This window comes from Sus scrofa, chromosome 13 (assembly GCF_054392235.1).
Source record: "Sus scrofa isolate SSC_HxYL_T2T_F1_AM1 chromosome 13, Sscrofa_HxYL_maternal_Yorkshire_Landrace_v2.0, whole genome shotgun sequence".
Lineage (NCBI taxonomy): Eukaryota > Metazoa > Chordata > Mammalia > Artiodactyla > Suidae > Sus > Sus scrofa.
Genome location: NC_139395.1, coordinates 109246812 through 109266327, shown reverse-complemented (window position 1 = coordinate 109266327; position 19516 = coordinate 109246812). Strand labels below are relative to the sequence as shown.

Genomic DNA, 19516 nt, shown 5'->3' with positions numbered 1-19516 from the left:
ATGCCATATGATATCACGTATATCTGGAATCTAATATATGGCACAAATGATCCTTTCCACAGAAAAGAAAATTATGGACTCAGAGAACAGATTTGTGGTTGCCAAGGGGGAGGGGAAGGGGTGGGATGGACTGGGAATCTGGGATTAATAGATGCAAACTATTGCATTTAGAATGGATAAGCAATGGGATCCTGCTGTATAGCACTGGGAACTACGTCTGGTCACTTATGATGATAATGCTATAAAAAAGAATGTATACATGTATGTGTGACGGGGTCATCTTGCTATGCAGTAGAAAATTGACAGAACACTAAGCCAGCTACAATGGAAAAAATAAAAATTATTTAAAAAATTTAAAAAAATATACAGCATGGCTGAAAGGATAAAAAAAACACAACCCACACATATGCTGCCTACAAGAGATTCACTTCATATCTAAAGATAGACACAGACTTAAAGTAAGGGCATGGAAAAAAGTATTCAATGCAAATGGAAATCAAAACAAAGCTGGAGTAGCAATACTTACATCAAAAAAAAAAAAAAACAAAAAACAAAAACAAAAACAGACTTAAAACCAAGAGTAAGAGTTCCTGTTGTGGTTCAGTGGTAACAAACTCAACTAGTATCCATGTGGATGTGGGTTCAATCCCTGGCCCTTCTCAGTGGGGTGAGGATCTGGCATTGCCATGAGCTGTGGTGTAGGTCACAGACGCAGCTTGGATCCGGCTGTGGTTGTGGCTGGCAGCTGTAGCTCTGATTCGACCTCTAGCCTGGGAACTTCCATATACCACAGGTGTAGCCCCAAAAAGACAAAAAAAAATTAAAATTAAATAAATAATAAAAATAAAAACAAAGACTATATATAATAAGAGATAAAGATGTTACATAATGATAAAGAGATCAACTCAAGGAGATATAAATACATATGCATCTAACACTTAAATATATAAAGCAAATATTAACACACATAAAGAGACATAAATTGACAGTAACATGATAATAATAGGAGACTTTAACACCCCCCTTACATCATTGGACAGATCATTTAGAAAGAAAATCAATAAGGAAACATTGGCCTTAAATGACACACTGGAGAAGGTGGACTTAATAGATAGATATAGATATACATATAGATATATAGAACACTCTATCCAAAAGCACATGCAACATTATCCAGGACAGATCTCATGCTAGTCTACAAAATAAATAGAAATTAATTTAAGAAAGTTGAAATCATATCAAGCAATCTTTTCTGACCACAATGCTATGAGACTACAAATTGACTACAAGAAAAACAATTGCAAGACACAAAAACACATGGAGATGAAAAAATATTCTATTAAACAACTATTGGCTCACCGAAGAAAAGTAGTTCACATGCAGCAAAATAGTTCTAAGGGAGAAGTTTGCAGAAAAATATAAGTTTATCTCAGAAAATAAGAAAAATATCAAATAAACAATTTAACCTTACACCTAAAGGAACAAACAAACAAAACTCAAAGTTAGTAGAAGGAAAGAAATCATAAAGATCAGATAAGAAAAAAATAAAATAGACTGAGAATAGAAAAGATCAATGAAATTGAGTTGTTTCTTTGAAAAGATAAACATTTGATAAACCTGTAGTCAAACTCATCAAGAAGAGAGGGAGCCTAGATCAATAAAATAATAAATAATAAAAAAAGCTGGAGTTCCCATTGTGGCACAGTGGCTAACTAATCAATCCGATTAGGAACCATGAGGTTGCGGGTTTGATCCCTGCCCTTGCTCAGTAGGTTAACGATCCGGCTTTGCCATGAGCTGTGGTGTAGGTCGCAGATGCGGCTCGGATCCTGTGTTGCTGTGGCTCTGGCGTAGGCTGGCGGCTATAGCTCCGATTCGACCCCTAGCCTGGGAACCTCCATATGCCGCCGGAGCAGCCCAAGAAATGGCAAAAAGCCAAAAAAAAAAAAAAAAAAGTTATAACTGACACTACAGAAATAAAAAGGATAAGAGATTATTTTAAATGACTATAAGCCACTATAATGGACAACCTAGAAGTTAATAAAAATCCTAGAAATGTACAATCTCCCAAGACTGAATCAGGAAGAAACAGAAAATATGAACAAACTAATCACCAATGATGAAATTGAATCAGTAATCAGAAAATTACCAACAAACAAACGTCCAGGAACAGAGAGTTTCACAAGTGAATTCCACCACACATTTATAGAAGAGTTAACACCTATCCTTAAACTATTCCAAAAAATTGAAGAGCAAGGAACACATCCAAACTCATTCTACAAGGCCGGTATCAATGACGCTGACCCCAAAACCAAAGGAAGATATCACACAAAAAATTATAAGCCAATATTGCTGATGAACACGAACAAAAAAGCCCTCAACAAAATATTAACAACCTGAATTCAACAACATCTTAAAACGATCATAAAATATTATCAAGAGGGATTTATCCTTGGGATGCAAAGATGAATCAATACCCACAAATTAATCAATGTGATATATCATATTTACAAGTTAAAGAATAAAAATCACAGGATCATCTCAACAGATGCAAAAAAACTTGATAAAATTCATTTTTAATTTAAAAAACTCTCAGCAAAGTAGGTGTATAAGGAACATACTTCAACATAAAGCCTTATATAAGCCCACAGTTAACATTATTCTCAATGGTGAATAATTGAAAGCATTTCCTCAAAGAACAGGAACAAGACAAGGATGTCTACTCTTGTCACATTTATTCAACATAGTATTGGAAGTCCTAGCCACAGCAATCAGACAAATAAAGAAATAAAAGGTATCCAAATTGGAAGGGAAGAGGTAAAACTGTCACTGCAGATGGTATGATACTATACATAGAAAATCCTAAAGATGCTAATAACAACAAAATAACTACTAGTACTCATCAATGAATTCAACAAAGTTGTATGATAAAAAAATTTTACACAAAAATCTATTGCATTTCTGTACACTAACAATGAACTCTCAGAAAGAGAAATAAGAAAATAATCCTATTTACAGTTGCCTCAAAAAAAGATAAAATACCTGCAAATAAATCTAACCAAGAGAGTAAAAAAAACAAAAACTTCAACTCAGAAAACCATAAGACATTGATGAAAGGAATTACAGATGACATAAACAAATGAAAAAATACACCATGCTCATGAACAGGAATATTAATATTGTAAATATGATTATATTACCAAGGCAATCTATATCCTCAATGAAACTGCTATCAAAGCAGCAATATAATTTTTCACAGAACCTAGAACAAATAATTCTAAAACTTGTATGGATACACAAAAGACCTAAAATACCCAAAACAATCTTGAGAAAGAACAAAGCTGCAAATTATCATGCATCCTGATTCAAACTATACTACAAAGCTACATTAATAAAAACAGTATGATACTGGCACAAAAATAGACACATTGATCAATGGAATAAAACAGAAAGTCCAAAAATGAACCTACACTTACATGGTCAATTAATCTACAACAAAGGAGGCAAGAATATAACAGGGAAAATACAGCTTCTTCAATAAATGATGTTTGGAAAACTGGATAGCAATATGTAGACAACTCAAACTGGATGACATTCTCATACCATATATAAAAGAAACTCAAATGAATTAATGACTTAAATGTAGGACCTGAAACCATAAAACTCCTAGATAAAAAAAAAAAAAATAGGCAGCATTTCTTCGGATCTATGTCTTCAGGCATGGAAAACAAAAGCAAAAATAAACAAATGGGACCTAATCAAACCCAAACACATTTGCACAGTGAAGGAAACCATAAACAAAACAAAAATGCAACCTAATGAATGGGAGAAGATATTTGCAAAAGATACGTTTTGGTCATTTTTTATATCCAAAAAATATAAAAAGCACACATAAATCAATATCAAAAATCAATCTGATTAAAAAAACGGGCTGAAAACATGAATAGACATTTTTCCAAGGAAGATATACAGATACCAACCAACACATTAAAAATGCTTAACATCACTAATCATCAGGAAAATGTCAATTAAAACAATAAGATACCACCTCATACCTGTTCAAATAGCTATTATCAAAAACACAAGTGTTGGGAGGTCCCATTGTGTTGCAGCGGAAACTAATCCAACTAGTATCCATGAGGTTGCGGGTCTGATCCCTGGCCTCACTCAGTGGGTTGAGGATCTAGTGTTGCCATAAGCTGTGGTGTAGGTCACAGACACAGCTTAGATCCTGCATTGCTGTGGCACAGGCTGGCAACTACAGCTCTGATTAGACCCCTGGCCTGGGAACCTACATATGCCGCGAGTGCAGCCCTAAAAAGCAAAAAAAAAAAAAAAAAAAGACAAGTGTTGGCAAGGATGTGGAGAAAAAGGGACCCTCTTGTACTTCTGGTAGTATTGCCAATTTGTCCAGCCACTATGGAAAACAATATGGAGGATCCTCAAAAACTTAAAAATAAAACTGCCAAATGAATCAGCTATTTCACTTCTGAGTATTTACCAAAACAAAAACAATAATTTGAAAAGATATATGCATTCCAGTGTTCATTACTGCATTATTTACAACAGCCAAGATATGAAAACAACCTAAGTTATCTACCAATAGACATCTGGATAAAGATGTGGGATATATATGTGCGTATGTACTCACAAAAAAAAAAAAATGTTGTAATGCTCAGCCATTAAAATGAAATCTTGCCATTGGGATAACATGGGTGGATCTACAGAATATTATGCTATGTGAAGTAAGTGAGACAGAGACGTAAACACTGCATGATCTCATTTATATGTGGAATCTAAAAAGCAAAACAAAATCAGACCCATAGATACAAAGAGCAAATGGGTTGTTGCCAGAAGGGTCGCATGGGTGGGTGAAATAATTTTAGGAGATAAAAGGGTACAAATCTCTAGCTATATAATAAGTAAGTCACAAGAATGAATACACAGCATAACATGCAAAATTTTATCTGATCCTTAGTCAAAATTTTAAAATTACATTGACTTCCAAAAACCCTTTTCTGCATCCCTTTCCTCTTATATGGTCTTGCTTTCCTGAGAGGTGCCCAGTGCTAGCTCCTTCCCCATGGAAACTCTCCGAAAACAATCTAATATCTGTCATTGGTATTTCGTGTGAATTAAAGCAGTTCATTAGTCTCAGAGATATCAAATTATCCAATTGTTGAATACATATGTAATTTTCAAATATTACAAATATCAGAAAACAGGTGGTTGCATCTTTGTAAGTGTAGTGCTGTTTTTCTGGGAAAGTGGTTTTCCCCAGGCTCGTGAAATCACATCTGCCAGGCAACCTATTACATGCTTGTGTGTAATTCAAGGCCAGCTCAATATAAAGCAATTAACTTGAGTGTTGTTTTATTATTAGATTAATGAAAGAGACTTGCATAGAGAGATTCTAGTATTCACAGGACTGCATATAATTGCATGAAAACATGCCTCAGTTCCCTGGAATAGAATGACAAAACATGACAAATCTCAGTTCTACTTACAAAGACAGTGGTTTATGGAAGGATATATGGTTAGAGAAATACAGGTAGAGGGATGGTTCTGTTTAGAATTAGGCACTTGGTGCTTCTCTTTCAGAGTGACAAGGGGGTTATCTTCCTAAAATGTACAAGATGCAGAACAGGATATAACTCTTTGGCTGTGCACATGCAGAGAGTCTGCCACTGGCTGTAAGAGAAAGCCAATAACTTCCCTATTTGCACTGAATTTATACTTTCACCTCAGTTTATTTTAAAATAATTCAAGATTCTTTTGTAACATAGCAAGCAGTTTCTCAAACGGCCAATTCACTGGAACTCTCTCAGAAAGTAATTTCTTTTGAAAATTGCTTAGTGAGTCCTCCTACTGCCAATATGTCTATTAAAAAAAAAACACAAAACAAATAAACTTCAACTTGATGATATGCAGTTTAACAGAATATTCATTGCCATTCTTAAAACGTAAGGAAATCCACTCAAACGTAAGGCTAATCTCTTAGCATTCCCAAAGCTGTATGGAAAAAGTCAATTTAAAAAATAAATTCAGGAGTTCCCATTTGCGGCACTGTGGTACAGCAGAAACCAATCTGACTAGGAAACGTGAGGTTGCAGGTTCAATCCCTGGTCTTGCTCAGTGGGTTAAGGATCTGGCGTTGCCATGAGCTGTGGCATAGGTTGCAGATGAGACTCAGATCTGGCGTTGCTGTGGCTGTGGTATAGGCTGACAGTTGTAGCTTTGATTTAGACCCCTAGCCTGGGAATCTCCATATGCTGCAGGTGTGGCCCTAAAAAGCAAAAAAAAAAAAAAATTCAATGTTAGGGAAAATATTTTAAGTTAATAGAATATTAAAGATATTATAGTTTGAATTTATTATGTTTATTTTAAAAATGCAATCTATATATTCTTTAACCAGTAAGGTACAAAAATAGATATTTATACTAAAATTAAATTTTTGCAAGTGTTTATAGAAAAGAATTATAAAAAGAAATTTAAAGCATAACCTTGGTTGTAAAATCCTAACAAATGTCATAGGATATTAGTAAACTTGACAGTTCTTTTCTAAGTATAATAAATTTTAATATAAAATCAAAATTTGAAGTAATTTATAACTATAAAAGTGAAAATAATATTTTAAAAATATTTGTGCTTGGTAAATCAAGTTCCGAGGTTATAAGACAGGTGGATAATATTTACATAACTTTTTGTACTTATATAATTACATTTAAAAATTAGAAAATATCTGGCATACAAATGTTAATATTTTTCCTCCCTAACCCTGGGACCATTTGGTTAGGGAAGATGAGACTTGGAGGAAGAATCGAGAGAAACACAGCCTTTGACAAAATAAGTCGTAAGAGTAATCCAAATATTATTTACTAAACTAACGATTCTCTCAGAAAAGAGAAAATAACTCTGTTTAAATAAGGCTAGGTCTTTTTTTTTTTTTTTTTTTTTTTTTTAGCTTTTGACTTCCTTCTCCCTTCTCTCCCACCCTCAACCCCCCTCCCTCTAGTAACCACCAACCTGGATGAATTTCAATACCAACTGAAGCCATGTATCCATTGGTAACAGATGTCCCTAAGCATACTGAACCTGGTTTTCAAGATTGTTTTATTGTATAGCCTAGTAAATTATGAATTACAGTTAAACTAACAAATGAAAGCTAAAGTGCTAGAGAACTGATGAAATATTTATGTTGAAAAGATCCAAGATCTTGAAACTGTCCTGTGTTGATGCAACTCAAACGCATGCCAGTTGTCATCCCTCATGATTTAAACACATCCCATGTGGTAACTGGGACAGTGAGGCTAGCAACTGGGTGTCCGCAGCCTCCATGATGCTATTTTATGCTTGATTCTGTCTTCCCTATAATCTATACTTTGTTAAAATTAATAAGCTTTGTGCTGAAAAAGCCTGTTCTGTTTTATAAGTTTGAATAAGCTAAAACTGAAATCCACTCTGGTGGATTTAATGTCTGTAGACATTTAATATGAATAATATGACCATGCATAAAGTCGATGACTTGATACTTGAGCCAACTGCTAAGCAGGTGTCATTTGATGTACATCTAACTAGTAATAGCACTGGTTCCATGGTCTTTGGTGGGAATGAGTCTCAAGATGAATGGACAAAATTTAAATGTCTTGGATTTCGCAGTTAAACAGTGAGTTGACAAGGTGGTGTTGACAAAGAAGCAGGAAACTTCAATTCTATTCATATGTTTATACCTTAATGAATTAAAACCGTAGTGCAATGTGAAGAGTCCTTCTGGGAAAAGCAATGTTAGAATGAGAAATTAATATCCTATTCTGGAGAGGGTACAGAAAATTATCTTTCACCTATAAGTTTCACAATTAAATAGCTGTTTACTTCAAAACTTTCAACTAGCTGAATTGAAATGTGCTGTTTTTAATTCATCAAAAAGTTAAAAATAGAAATACCATATCATCCAGCAATTCCAATTCTGGGTTTATAAACAAATGAACTAAAAACAGACTCAAGGAAATATTTATATAAGCATTTTCATAGCAATATTACTCACAATAGCCAAAAGGTAGAAGCAACCCAAGTGTCCACTGATGGATAATAAACAAAATGTGATATATCCATGCAACAGAATATTATTCAGCCTTTAAAAGGAAGAAAATTCTGACACGTTCTACAACATGGATAAACCTTGAGGACATTATGCTAAGTGAAATAAAACAGGAAGATACAAATACTGTATGATTTCATTTATGTAAGTTATCTACAGTAATCAAATTCACAGATACAACAAAGTAGAATGGTGGTGGTCAGGGGCTGAGGGTAGTAGGAAAAGACAATTATTGGTTAATATTTATACTCTTGCAAGATGAAAAAAGTTCTGGAGATGGATGGTAATGATGGTGACACACAATACGAATGCACTCAATGTCACTAAAACATACACTAAAAATGTTTAGGATGGTAAATTTTATGTTATGTGTATTTTACCAAAATTTAATTTTTAATGTAAAAAATATGCTATTTTAATGCCACCTATTCCAAATTCCAATAAAATTAAACTCTTTAAAAGTAACTGTTAAAGAAAAGTGCACTTAAAAGGCACCTAAAAGAAAAGGATTGGGAAAAAAGGAGGAGAAACGAGGGGAGGAGGGGAATGAGAGAGGAAAGGTCCTCACTCGGCTAGTATGCAGGTTGTTGTGTCAGTTCAGTATGCTACATACCCTGGAGGAGAATTCCACATCACCCAGGAACGACAGCACCTACTGCACTCCTTCACATGGATGCAACTTAATACCAATTTATATGCACCCAAATAAGTACCCAGATGCCTGGATTATACTGAACTACTCTCACAACATGAATAAGTGGCATAAAAAGAAACTGCAGATTGAAGATGATACTAACACTGAAAGCACAGGATAAAAACAAGAAAATGGCAGAGTTGACACTTCCCATTTCCAGCATGAGTTATGATGTCATCAATAACATGCGAAGTAAAAAAAAAAATACAAAAATATTTAATTGAGTCAGAATTATGCCAGTCTCAAACACTATTAACAGTACTGCTTAGACCATTTAAAAAATACATACCGTGGATACCAGTCTTCTATCAAATATACATGTTGCAAATATTTTCTATCTGTGTATAGCATGCATTTTCAAATACTTTTACAATTTCTGACTATTTTGAAAAAAAATCAAACTTACATAAAAATGAGAAGGACTAATACAGTGAACTCCTCTACACCCTTCACATAAATTCAGTTTTCTGTGTCTGTGTGTACAAAAGACAATATATATATATATATTATTTTTGTTGAACCCTTTAAGAGTAAGTTGCAGCATGCATCTCAGAAAACAAAGATATTCTCTTATGTTTTCACAGAAAAATTTTGTTAATGTTGATAGTTTAGCATTGATATAATACTAATGTCTAATGTACAGTCCACATTGAAATTTCGTCAGTTGTTCTAATGTCTTTTAGAGCAATTATGGCCCCCACCCCAGGCCATGATCCAATCTAAGATCTTTTCACTTTCTTTGTTTCTACCCTATCTTTTGATAAATACTCTTATGCTTAGTCTTGTTAAACATGTCTATCTTTTGTAGTTAACAATTTTGATATCTTTAAAAATCCTTGTCTTGTCAGGGGCTGAGATGGGGAGGGTTGAATGGGCAGTACACATTTATCATTGGTTAGTACACTATTTAGAACATTAAATAAAAGCCTGATTGACTATAGTTTTATTAATTTCTTAATTGATCCATTGTACTTATTTATAAACTGAAATTTTTTTATAAAAATTAGAAACTTTAGTTTCTATTATGAAGTTAGATAAATGATTCAAGAAAATGTTGGAACCATAGTTATGACATAAGAATATAAATGCAGGGAGTTCCCGTCATGGCTCAGTGGTTAACGAGTCCAACTAGGAACCATGAGGTTCCCTGGCCTTGCTCAGTGGGTTAAGGGTCCAGCATTGCCATGAGCTGTGGTGTAGGTTGCAGACGAGACTCGGATGCCACATTGCTGTGGCTCTGGCGTAGGCTGGCATCTACAGTTCCAATTAGACTCTTAGCCTGGGAATCTCCATATGCTGCGGATGCAGCCCTAGAAAAAGACAAAAAGACAAAAAAAAAAAAAAAAAAGAATATAAATGCAAGTTATACAATAATCTTCCTAAATTTAAACCATTGTTTTTGGTAAAAGTGCATTTAAATATATAATATGCCCATACATTATTGATTCCCAAATATCAATATCCATGCTTCATAGTAGAAAAATTACTTATGTAGCTTAGGAATATAACTATATTGTATACTCAAAGCCATTTGATTTGTGTTAATTTATATGACTTTTGATTTGGAAGTATATTCATATAGGCTTAAATTTCCAAAATATCTTATATTTTTGGTTTAGTATCAATAAATCTAAATCTGTCAGTACAGAACACTTAATAGCTCTGTGAAAACTATTGCAATAAAGAGAAATTTTATTAGTCATTAGCATTATATTGAGAAAAGTCAAGTAGCTATATTTATTACAATAATCAGTTACTATAATTCATTGAATACACAATCGCATTTCCATAAAAATGAGGCAAAATAATGCAAAAATTTATTTCTCCATATTTGTCCGAAGAATTTTCAAACTCTTTAGGGATAAATCTAAAATGGAATACTTACCAAAATAAATTGATCTCAGCATCAAATGTACCCCCCCCCCAAATATAACTCCTTCCTATTTAGTTTAATACTTTGAAGGTATTAAGAAAAGGTATTTCTGCAGTTATTCAAAAAGATGAGTGACTGCTAAAAGGAGTGATAATGATAATGGGCATTTTGGCTCTGAATAAGTATGTTAACAATCCTTTTTCCCTCAAAAAAAATTAAAAAGGAAAAAAATGGAATTTTTTAAAAGCACAATATAACATCAAGATTCAGACATGCTAAAATTTGCCTTGTTCCTGAAAAGATTTTTTAAACATAGTTCAAAAATGCTTTGGAATACATGCTTTTAAAGATTTTTTTTTCCTTTTGTGGCTATATCCACAGCATATGGAAGTTCCCAGGCCAGGGATCAAATACTAGCCACAGTTGTGACCTATGCCACAGCTTCCCCAGCACTATATCTTTAACCCACTGCACCAGGCTGGGGATCAAACCCACACTGCTACAGAGATAACACTGGATCTTCAACCCACTGCGACACAATGGGGACTCGTAAGATCATTTTTGTTAAATGGTTTATGTATTAGTTAAGGCTACATTGGATACCATGACAACTAAACCCTCAATTTTTTTTTTTTTAGGGCCACACCCATAACATATGGAAGTTCCCAGGCTAGGGGTTAAACTGGAGCTATAGCTGCCAGTGTACAACATGGCCACAGCAATGCACAATCCCAGCCACAACATGGCCCAGCAACACCAGATCCCTGACCCACTGAGCAAAGCCAGGGATCAAACCCATATCCTCATGGATACTAGTTAGATTCATTTCCGCTGTGCCACAATGGGAACTCCCCCAAAATGTTTAATGACAAATCTAAGTCTGTTTCTTATTATAGCAGTATAGATCTAATCAGGAAATAAAACTCACACAGTGATTTAAACATGAAAAGTTAAATGTAAAGAATTATTAACTATAACAGAGGATTGTAGTAACAAGAGATTGTCTATAAGAAGTAAAAAGAACACAAAAGAACACAGGAAAGGGAGATATAAGGATCAGCCACTAATTTTAGGACCGAGAGGACACTCAAAGAGGCTCCTTTTCCTAGGACTGAGACCTTGACCTTGCTGGAGATGGCGTGGTCATGTCTCACTGATTGACAGAGAAGTCTCTATGGTACTGTCTCAGCAGAACTTTGCAGAAATCTGCCAACTAGGGTCCCAGAAAAAGCTATTCAGGGGGAGATGTCTCCCCAGAGGCATTCTTCTACAAAACCACCACAGGAAGCTGCTGGCAGCCAGGTGCTGCTGACCACAAGCATCAGTAGGGCCATGATGGAGAAACTGCATATACCACAGAAGTCTGCTAAGTGACCACACACTGGAACCAGAAAGCATGGTCCTTTCCTCCTTCAGTGTCTCTCCATCATCTACTTGCAAAGCCTCAATAGTTGGGGCAGTAGAAAAACACATAAGAAACCCAAGTCCATTTTCTCAGAGTAACACAAAAACATGAATTTGGAGGTGAGAGGCACTCAATCAATAACCACTACGTTTGTTCAGGTCAAGTTCACATGGCTGGCCTGATTTGCAGGCAGTTTTACTATAAATGGTGATTTGGAGGCCCTGGCTTTTTCTTCTCTGTGATTTTTCTATCTTTTATATGCAGTGTTAAACAACACAACACTTGGTTATATTAAATTAGTTAGATGGGAAAGATCTTGGAGAATTTCACGAGAAAGTTTTCTAAGGGCAAGGTCTAGACACAGCATGTACATTTCAGCTTATATTCCTTTGACAAGAACTCAGTCATGTAGTCTCAATTAGGTCATACCTAACTGTAAGACAGGCTGGAAAATGTAGTTGAGTTGGTGTGCTAGACATAGAGGAAGTGGTACTGGTGACCAGCTAGTCTATTTCTAATATAGATGATTTCTCTTAATTTCTTGTCTCATTATTCCTGGATGCAATGTATCCTACCCATGGTCACCATTACCCCTGGCCTGGGTGATGGTAATGTGTGTGCATATGTATAATGTATGTGCAGCTAAGATTCCTCTGCCCACTGAGTTCCAGATAAGATTTACCCAAACCCTTGATTTCATGTCTTAGAGAGATCTGCAAATTTCCAGAGTTCCTATACTCTCATAGTCCTATAAATGCTTAATTTTTTATTTCGTACATCTTTGCCATTCCTCACTGCTTTGAATCATTTGTGAAATCTAGATCTTTCATTGATTTCCACCAAAAATGTTCCTTTACACACTTGTGGGTATAGATGACATGCCTGAAGAAATGAGAATAACAGAGGAGGTTTAAATTGGAGCAGCATAAATAATTTCAAAGTACCTATGAGGCAGCTTCCTGTCCTTTAGTACACACTTCTGGGAAATGTTGGGGGCCCTTCACCTCATCCTGTTTCCTTCTCACATCAACAGATCCCCCTTGTTTTGTTGTGCAGAACAACTTAACCATTTGTATTTAGTTGTTTAAGTTCCTGCCAACACTAGTGTTCTTGGGGGTCTTACTTTCCATCCTCAAAGAATCTATGTGTTCTAAGAGAAATCCATGTGTTGATGGTTAAAGCTAAAATTTTCATGTATTTCATACAAAGTCAGAATGACTTGATATTGACTACAGAGTATATTGAGTTCTACCAGATCAGTCTTCCCAAGATGTGTTCTACAGTATACCAGTTCTATGAAATAATTTCTAGACAAATAGCAATAATAAGTGAGATCCATGATCAAGAAATTTTGAAAATTCCTGAATATTATATTTCTCCTCTTGGAAATTTACATATTAAATTTAAATTTAATATTAGACATATCGAAAGCTTTGAGAAGTCCTGTACTAAGCAACTTGTCTAGCTATGATAACAATGAACATACTTGATCCTATAACCTTTTCTTCACAAAATGCCTGTCAATGTACAAAATGTAGAAGGTCCTGAAGCACTGCAATTTCCAAGTGCCTATGGGACCAACAAGGAACCAATTATAAGAGTCAGATCAACAACATGGCTACAATGGGAGTTGCCATGCACTCTGTTCCTGTAAGAGCCCTCTCCATCCAGAGGTTATTTTGAGCCATCTGGTTATTCCAAAGTCAGGCAGAGCCTCTCAGACACTAAGCAGAAATGAATAGGGAAAAGAAAAGGCAAATTTCCCAGCTGGTGCTGAAAGAGCCTTGTTTTTCCATTTTCAACTTCAAGTCTCCTGAGGCAGGGATTTGGCTGTCTGCCTGACAAATATATTCCCTCTTTTTTTCCTCTTCGGTTTCATCCACTGTGAGATTTCTATGTTCTCCTAAGATAAATTGCTTTGGCTCCCTGCACACCTCCACAATCCCCACGATATTTTACCTTTCATTAATCCTGGTCTTGACTCTTGATCCTTTGGTCAAAAGTACACTTAGTTTTAACCAAATTTTACAGCAAGTCAACAGTCTAGACAGTACATGACTTTTACTGCCCCTTTGAACCTTGACACTATGAAATAGTTTGACTTTTGCTCAAAAAGAACATATTGAACATATTGAACAATTTTAAAAATAAAATATATATATATATATATATATATAATAAGAAACCCTGTTGGGTAGCAAAATTCACTTGAATATTGTCACCAAGGCACGGGCTCACATTTTTATCAGTCTAAAATTGTCTTGAAAACCACAAAGTGTGATATAAATACAGTAAATCATTAATATTTCTTGTCACTTACTGTGAGGAAGTATTCCTGCAGTTTTGGTACTTCAGACACCAGAATAAATGTATGTTGAAGTCTCATTCCTTCTCTTCTCAAATAAATGAACTGTTAAAAAAAAAAATAGTAACAGCCACAGTTCAATGATTAATCTGTTTTGTGAATTCCAATTTGCTGTCCTAATTAATACAGGCTAGAAAATGAGCCCCTCTTTATTGTGAGGATCATGGATCCTTTTGAAAATAGGATAAAAGAGGACAAAGGGAAAATGGTTTTATGCCCCTTATCGGTTAAGCTAGAATTGCTATAAAAAAAATAAAAAAAAAAAAAAAAAAAAGAAAGAAAGAAAACCAGATTGGTACCTTGAGCCAAGCAGGTGGGTTTTCTCTCCAGAGTTTAGCCATCCAGGCCTGGGATGGCAGTTACAGCAACAGCAGCAGACTTGAGGTCCTTCCCCTTTTCTGTGCAGCTGTTTTCAGCAAGGTGGCTGCCCATGCTCGCCTCTAAAATGGAATCTGAGCTTCAGGCAAGGAAAGAGGGAAGGATAAAGGGCAAAAAACTTCTACCAGTTGAGTCACTCTGAGTGACTGAGTGTAGTTGAGTCTTACAGCATTTTTTTCAGTTGCTTCAACCATAACTTCTGCTTACATCCTACTCGTCAGAATTGGGTCTCACGGGCACTACTGGCTGCAGGAAAGGCTGAGAAATGCATATTTTCAGCCGGGCATGTTGCTGCCCTCAAACAAAATCCAGTGGTGTCTGCCAAATGTCCATATACAAAATGTAGAACTCCTTTCAGGAGATTCTGTCACCGGCAAAGCTTGTTGGGACCTCTCAGAGAAAAATAAGATGGAATCTAGGTGATAAGGTCTAACCTCCTCTTTTGAGCCTTATCTAGTTTCTAGTTTCACCTGTAGGAAGTAGTGCGCAGAGGCCTTGCACCTAACACCTCGGATTAGAGGAGTTCCCAGGACAGAACCACTGCCCTCCACACCTCAGCGCCAAGTCCTGGGCAGTAACTGCGCTGGCATCTCGATTCAAGATGGCAGAGGAGGGCTCCCGCCACTTTTCTAGACGCTGTGCCAGCTCCGCTCTTACCTGGGAGCAGCACAGCTGTGCCTGATGGGAGAACTCCGCCCCTTCCCCTGTTGATCCCAATAAAGCAGCCCTACCCACGGCCTGTGGGGAAGGGTGTGTGCTCCAGAGCCCTACCTTCCAATTTTCCATTGTTTGATCAAAGAAGGCTTTCTTTTGCTTCCTCTAAATGGAATTCAGTCTTGTTCTCTTGGCTCCAGTGACACTGGGCAGAAAGACTTGAAAGCATTGGTAACAATTCCAGGTTAATAGTCATTGATTTAAGGACAACTCACAGGTAAGGCAGCAAGTGGTTTCCTATTTATTAAAATTGTTAGTGGTCTGTAGATTGGACAATTAATGTTTAACATTAAGGTGGTAGGATGATAAATTGTGTTGCAGGAGAGGGAACTGTCATGTCTTTGCAGCAGTCTTTAGGACAGCCAACTGAGAGTTCTTCCTTTCTTTGTGCAGGAAAGAATTCAAGAGAGCCAGAGTAAAGGGAAAGCAAGTTTATTTAGAGAGAAACACACTCTATAGACAGAATGTGACCGTCTGGGAAGATGAGAGCTGCCCCAGGGCATGGGGTCATAGGTTTTTATGGACTTAGTAATTTCATAGCCTGACAAATGGGAGGAATGTTTTTGTGATTTCAGGGTAGGATGGGGTTTTCCCACATACTGCCAACTTTTTGGCCACTACCCACTTTTTGGCCTTTTATGGTCCACCTCAGCACTGTCATGGCATAACGGGGTGATTTTTGATATTACAATGAAGGTATAATAAGCCAAAGGTCAGCAACTGGGCTAGTCTCAAAGCTACCTTGGTTTCAGCTGGTTCCAGTGGGTCTTTCTTGTATCCCAACAGCTGTGCCCCTTCTTCATTATCTGGAGTTTGTGTCCTGCCCCTTTCCCACCTGTCTTCATTGTGTATAATAAAGCAATGCCTGTAGAAGTTTGGGCGTAGTTTCTCTTACATATATCATTTGTGATGCTGTTTCTGGACACAAAAATTATTTGGCTCAACCAGAGGTCTGAATCATAATTGCTAGGGAAGGTGCTCTTGAGTTTTCATCTCTATTAGTGGTTCATGTATAAACTGAAGTTAGAGAACTACTGGCCCGAACTCAAATGTTTTGGAGGGTCAGGAAATAACACAAATGAGTGAATACATAATTATAGGAAATGAGAGAAAGTGGAACATATGACCCACCTAAAAGAAGTAGACACTACTCAGTGCCTGCTTATGACTACCACATGACAGTGTTGCTCTGGATTTCCAGTTCATTTATTTCAAGGGACGAGGAATATCAAATTTTTATGTAAAATCTGATTTTTAATGGCTGGAAACCGCTTTTAAAATATTTAAAAGAACAAGCACCATATGATCCAGCAATTCCACTTCTGGGAATATATCTGAAATCACTGTCCTTTTTTTGCCATTTCTTGGGCCACTCCCATGGCATATGGAGGTTCCCAGGCTAGGGGTCGAATCGGAGCTGTAGCCGCCGGCCTACGCCAGAGCCACAGCAACGCAGAATCTGAGCTGTGTCTGCGACCTACACCACAGCTCTCGGCAACGCTAGATCCTTAACCCGCTGAGCAAGGCCAGGGATCAAACCCACAATCTCATGGTTCCTCGTCAGATTCATTAACCACTGAGCCATGACAGAACTCCCTGAGATCACTATTTTGAAGAGATATCTTCACCTCTATGTTCATTGCAGCATGATTCACAATAGTTGAGACATGTAAACAAATAGTATCAGTAGTGGATGAATGCATAAAGAAAGTGTGTGTGTGTGTGTGTGTGTGTGTGTGTGTGTGTGTTTACCGTAGTCCCCCATTATCTCCAGGGGATATGTTCCAAAACTCTCAGTGGATGCCTGATACTGCTGATAGCACCAAACCCTATGTATACTATGTTTTTTATAACTTACATATTATGGGATGAAAGTTAATTTATAAATAAAGCACAGTAAGAGATTAACAAAAATAACAATAAAATCGAATGATTATAACAATATACTATAATAAAAGTTGTGTGAATGAGGTCTTTCTCTCCCTGTCTCTCAAATAACTTACTGTATAAATTTAATGCCTCATCCACCTTAGCTAAGCACTTATCACTCACTGTGACTGTAACTTTTTCAGTTTGAGACAAGATAGCGAAACCAATGAATTTCTTTTTCTCCATTTCACCAATAGAGGATTCATTCTTACTATCGATTTTAGCAATCTCAGCATACAATTTTTCTTTCCTCATTAAATTGAGAACTTTCACCTTTTCACTGAAAGAAAGCACTTTACAGATTCTCTTTGGCACATCTAAATTGCCAGCATCACTACTCTTACATGTTGGGGCCATTATTAAGTAAAATTAGGAATTAAAATTTTTTTAATTTTATTTATTTTTTCTATTAAAGTATAGTTGATTTACAATGTTCTGTCAATTTCTGCTGCAAAACAAAATGACTCCATCATATATATATGTGTGTATATTCTTTTTCTCATATTATCTTCCATCATGTTGTATCACAAGTGATTTGGTATAGTTCCTGTGCTGTACACCAGGACCTCATTTCTTATCCATTCTCAGTGTAATAGTTTTCATCTACTAACCCCAAACCCCCAGTCCTTCCCACTCCCTCCCCCTCCCCCTTGGCAACCACAAGTCTGTTCTCCATGTCTGAGTCTGTTTCTATTCTGCATATAGGTTCATTTGTGCCATATTTTAGATTCTACATATGTGACATCATATGGTATTTGCCTTTCTCTTTCTGACTTCACTTGGTATGATCATCAGTAGGTCCATCCATGTTGCTGCAAATGGCATTGTTTTGTCCTTTTTTATGGCTGAGTAGTATTCCATTTTGTATATGTACCTCATCTTCTTAATCCATTCATCTGTAGTGGACATTTAGGTTGTTTCTATGTCTTGGCTATTGTGAATACTGCTGCAATGAACATAGGGGTGTATGTATCTTTTCCTTTTTTTTTTTTTTTTTCTGAGCCACATCCATGGCATATAGACATTCCCAGGCTAGGGGCTGAATTGGAGCCACAGCTGCTGGCCACACCACAGCCACACAACATGGGAGCCAAGCCATGCCTGTGACCTACACCAGAACTCACGGCAGCACCCACTGAGCAAGGTCAGGGACTGAACTCACATCCTGATGGATACTATTTGGGTTCGTTACAACTGAACTACCTTGGGAACTCTGCAGGTATCTTTTTCAGAGAAAAAGATATATATATGCCCAGGAGTGGGATTGCTGGATCATATCATAGTTCTATATTTAGTTTTCTGAAGTACCTCCATACTGTTTTCCATAGTGGTTGTACCAATTTACATTCTCAGCAACAGTGTAGGAAGGTTCCCTCTTCTCCACACCCTCTTCAGCATTTGTTATTTGTAGACTTATTCATGATGGCCATTCTAACTGGTGTAAGAAGTTACCTCGTTGTAGTTTTGATTTGCATTTCTCTAAAAATTAGTGATATTGAGCATTTTTTTCATGAACCTGCTGGCCAGCCATATGTCTGAAAGAAATGTCTATTTAGATCTTATGCACATTTTTCAATTGAGTTGTTTCTTTGCTGCTAAGTTTTATGGGTTGTTTTTAATTGAACCCATTACTGTGATACTAAGACAGTGGATCTGATAACTGAGATATCTAAGAAACCCTGCCATTTACAACAACATGGATGAAGCTTGAGGGCATTATGCTAAATGAAGTAAGTCTTACAGAGAAAGACAAGTACTGTATGATCTCACCTATATATAGAATCTATGAAAAATGAACTCATAGAAACAGAGTAGATTGGGGTTTGCCAAGAGCTGAGGGGTAGGGAAAATGGGGAGATGTTATTCAATGGGCATAAACTTCCAGTTTTATGAAGAGTAAATTCTGCAGAGCTAATGTACAACATGGTGATGATGGCTAACAATATTGTATACTTAAAAGTTGTTAAGAGAGTACATTTTAAATGTTTTCACCACACAAACAAACAGCAACTGCGAAGTGATGAATGTGTTAACTAACCTTTTTGTGGTCATCATTTCAC

At 36.4% G+C, this 19516-nt stretch overlaps 1 long non-coding RNA gene across 1 annotated transcript in view; it reads right to left on the bottom strand.

Moving 5' to 3' along the window:
* Nucleotides 1-15462, bottom strand: part of LOC146397549 (uncharacterized) — a 324632-nt gene extending 309170 nt beyond the window's left edge. The window contains exons 1-3 of the long non-coding RNA XR_014824221.1: nt 15284-15462; nt 14735-14875; nt 14391-14480 (exon numbers count right to left, since the gene is read on the bottom strand). This is a non-coding gene — a long non-coding RNA (uncharacterized LOC146397549). The remainder of the gene's footprint in view (nt 1-14390; nt 14481-14734; nt 14876-15283) is intronic.
* Nucleotides 15463-19516: the final 4054 nt, after the last annotated feature.